This window comes from Rattus norvegicus, chromosome 17 (assembly GCF_036323735.1).
Source record: "Rattus norvegicus strain BN/NHsdMcwi chromosome 17, GRCr8, whole genome shotgun sequence".
Classification (NCBI taxonomy): Eukaryota; Metazoa; Chordata; class Mammalia; order Rodentia; family Muridae; genus Rattus; species Rattus norvegicus.
In genome coordinates, this window is record NC_086035.1 from 5,367,925 (window position 1) to 5,372,252 (window position 4,328).

General features: G+C 48.0%; 1 long non-coding RNA gene across 1 annotated transcript; it reads left to right on the forward strand.

Annotated features, from left to right (window-relative positions):
- Positions 1-2,725: 2,725 nt before the first annotated feature.
- Positions 2,726-3,165, forward strand: LOC134482764 (uncharacterized). Its single transcript, XR_010059308.1, has 2 exons — positions 2,726-2,912; positions 2,994-3,165. It is a non-coding gene; the product is annotated as an uncharacterized LOC134482764 (long non-coding RNA).
- Positions 3,166-4,328: the final 1,163 nt, after the last annotated feature.

The window sequence follows — 4,328 nt, forward strand, 5'->3', positions numbered from 1 at the left end:
CAGTGCTTAAGGGCTGGCTTCGGGTCCCAGCACCCACATACAGGCTCACAACTGTCTATAACCCCACTTCCCGGAGGTTCAATGTCCTCTGTGGGCCTCTGCAGGTACCAGACACCCGTGAAGCACACTTACACACGTGCAGACACTCATACACACAAAATACAATAACAAAAAGACTTCAAGTTAAAAATTGAAAATTGATAATTATTTTGAGGACAGTTAAAAAACCATTACTAGAACATTTGGGAGTGTAGCATGTTCCAGTCACCTTTCTGAAGGGTCGGGTGTGCCTGAGACTAGGCCACTCATTCATTTTCCTGCTGTGTGGCCACTGAAGGGGAAGAGACTTAGATGACTTCCAGCATGTCTAAGAAACGAGCACGTTTGTCAAACCATGCCACAACCGTGGTGACTTCATCTCCACACCCACAGCTCACCACTTCCAGGGAAATAAACGAATCCAGTGTTCACAGTAAGACATTGTATTTTCTGCTCCTGGTGTCAATTTTATTATCAGCAGGAGGCGAGACCAAGGCACAGCCTCTGCTTACTGAGTTACCTCATGGCACCGCTACAACCAAAATGCTTAGCCTGTTTCCTGTGAGTAAAGGAACAGAAGCGTCTTCCTCCATTATACCTAACGAAGCCCACAGTTCTGTGAGAGGCTAGCACCTCAGAAGCCTTGTGGTTCTTCTTAAAAATCAGTGTGGCCTAATCTAGAAGAATCCTGATTCCAGTGGAAATGAGATTGTTTTAAAGCTACAGAGGGAAAAAAAAAACCAGCCTGGCTCAACATTTTTCTAAAAAAAAAAAAAAAAGAGAAAGAAACAGAAAAAGAAAGAAAAGAAAAGAAAAAAATCAAGCAGGATCATTGGTTAAGAGTACTGGCTGCTCTTGCGAAAAACGATACAATTCTCAGCACCCACATGGAGACGCACAACCTTCCCTAATTCCAGCTCCAGGGGATCTCGATGCTCTCTTCTGATGCCCATGGGTACGGCTTGCACGCATACGTCACACATACACATGAGACACAACGACGAAGCAAATCTTTAAAAAGTACAGCCACACCTGGAATTATCTCCTTTTCTGATGTCAACAAGCAACTCCCATAGTCTGTCTTCCCAGATTCCCGGGTTAAAGCCTTTGTGTTTGTTCCCAGATGCTAGGGCTGGGCGTAAAAACAAAGCCATACTGAATAAGCATGCACATTGGCTTTTGCTTTTTCCTTGTAGCAAGTACTTGTGACGATTATGGATCTGCTGCATTTGTTGTTTACAAACATTATATGTAGCCCCAGGCGACTTGGAACTTTCTGTTTATTCTAGTCTGGATCCAAATTTTGGCAATCCCTTGGCCTCTGCCTCCCGAGTCCTGGGATGCTAGGCTTGTAGAATTACTTATTCTCGGCAAGGGAAGTGATATCAAAGATCGTATAGAGCAGCTGAATGTTTGAAGTACCATCTACCCTAGTATACCAATCTCAGTGGTGCTCAATCACCACTTGCAAAGATTGGGGGCGGCTTGCAGAATACAGGCCACAGGGCCGCTTAGCTATAGGGGCCTGGGTGAAATGACTTCTGCATATTAGGCAAAAAAAAGTTTCTTAGAAGCTTCTCTCTGTCTCTGTCTCTCTCTGTCTCTCTGTCTCTGTCTCTCTCTCTCTCACACACACACACACACTCACACAGAGGGCGGGTATGGGCTATGTGAATGTGGATACCTACGGAAGCCAGAAGAGGGCAGTATATCTCCCAGAACTGGAGTTACAGGCAATTGTGAACCATGCAACTTGAACGCTGGGAACTGAATTCAGGTCCCCTGGGGAAAGCGCTCTTAACCTGCGAGCATCTCTCCAGCCCCACTTACCTCTCCGTTTGGCAGATCTGATGAACTACAGCCAGGAGAGTAAATGGCTTGCCTAAGATCTCACAACTGGACAGAGAGGAGGGGCTACCTGGACCTCTTTTGACCCACACCGCCTGCTCGTTGCTGTCAACCAGCAGCCTAGGACTGGCTGGAAAGGTCTAGTTCTTCTTTCACATATTGGTCATTTCAGATCTGACAGCCTCCCGCATCTCAATCGAAATGTTTCTTGTTAAGGAAAACCGTTCTGACTTCGGAAAATAATGCTTCTAGTGAAATGCTGCCGGCATCCTCTCCCTCTCTGACGCATGTTTAAAATCCCCGACCCCCTTTACATGTCGTGCTCTGACCTGAAGACCTTTGTGCTTGTTAGGGGAGCACTGAGTCCACACTCTGCCCCGCTATGGGTCCCTACTCCTACGCTGAGTCTCTGCTCCCTGTCTCCACAAAGTCATCTAGCTTTTAGTGCCATGTTGGAAGCCCAGTGTGTTGAGTTTTATTGAATTTATTTTCAATTTGACCACCATTGGTGACTTACGGTAGTAAGAAAGAAGGTACGAGTCAGGCACACAGGGAAAACGAGAAACAACTCACAGAAGGCGCCCACCATTGCCCGGTACTGTCCACAGCTCTGGGCTGTGGTCTCAGTGTAAGATCATAAGGTTTCCATCAGCATCAGAGCTTCAGAACTCTCTAGATATTTGCCCAAATTGGCTTACACTAGCAGAGCCAAAGGTCAAGAAGGAACTTGTCAGTGGCTTGTCACTCTGTCTCAGCAGTGCGTTCCCTCTGCTGTCAATCTAGATGGTGGGTGGGGACAAACCTGCTGCTCAGCATTCTGGGTAACTTTAGAGGCTCTGGTTCCAGCCAACCTGCTGCTGAGCGCTCTGCTCTCTGCAGAGCGGCTGGCTGCTCCCCTTCCTTCCTGCTCGCTCTTTTTCCCTGCTGCTGCGGTGCTCCACCTGGGCCTCCGAGAAGCCGAGCTGGCCCCGTGTCTCCATATGCATTTGCTCACGCGGCACATGCTTTCCACTCTGGAGGCTTCGGTGTGTATTTTGGGTTAGCAGTGGGGAATGTAGATGGGATTTCCATCTCACTGGCTTTGTTTAATTTTCTTCCATCTTTAGAACAATTAGAAGAAACTCTCCTCTGCAACGCGGGGAAGTTTTAACAACATTCCGGCCTTTCCTTTCACGGAACTTGATCCAAACAAACATTGCTCTCCTTGAAGAGTTTCCAGCCAAGACAGTTCCAGCCCTCTCACTATGCTCTTATTAAATTTCATGCTATTGTACGGGATTTAAATGGAGCCTCCTTCCCCCCCCTGCCCCCTCAGTTTTGGCTGACTTTACAAAAGCTGTGAATAATGAGGTAGGTACCCAATGCCTAAATATGAGAGAGAGGGTGGGGGGGTCATAGCAGAAAGGAGATCTCAGTAAGGAATCATTAGACACTGGCCAAAGCTTACCTGTCACTCATCAGAGAGGCATAGAAGATGGAGAACTGCTGCTGGAGCACTTTGGTGTGCATCTCTTTAATTCATAGGGATGGGAGAGTACGGGTCTCCACCTGACTTCAAACCAATGGGAGAAGCTTTAAGATGGAGATGTAGGGACGTTCCTGTGCCCAGTGGAGTTTACAACCTAAAGGCTGGTATTAGATTGTTGCTAGGAAATATTAAAGGTAGGAGGGCGTGGACACAGGAAGGGCGTGGACCCAGGAGAATGTGGATACAGGAAGGCATGGATACAGGAGGGACGTGGACACAGGAGGGGCATGGACACTGGAGGGACATGGACACAGAAGGGGGCGTGGACATAGGGAGGGATGTGGACACAAGGGGGCGTGGACATAGGAGGGTGTGAGCACATGAGGGGTGTGGACCTAGGAAGGAGCATGGACACAGAATGGGGCGTGGACATAGGAAGGGGCATGAACACAGGAAGGGGGCGTGGCAAAGCTAGTTCAGAACCAACTGTTCTGTAGGGCAGGTCCTTGCCAGCCATACCGAGTCTGTGACAGGAAAATTTCTTGGATTGTTTTAAAAAATCATGTTATCTAAGCCAGAGGAACGGATGCTAAACCCTTGCAGGAGTGGTGAAGGAGTCTCCAGCGGTCAATTCAAGAGAAGGCCTTTCCCCATTGGGTAGAAGTTCCCAGTTGAGTATTTCTGAAGAACCTATTTAGATATCCCACAGGGAAGCATTAACTGTGGACACCAGTCGTTCTTAAAGTCCACAGATGACAATGGATGAGTACCAGCTAAAACAGGCTCCACAGTCCCATCGTTCCTCTCAGATCATCTGCTTCCTCTCTAAAGGGACCCAAAATGGGAGGGGCCATAGCTAGTGAGTGGGAGAGGAGTTAGGAAACCGGAAAGAAGCTGACCTCCTCTCTGCCCTCGTTCCAGACTTTTAAGTCTAGCTCCAACCTGCTCTGGGTGCAGAGAAGAGACACACCAA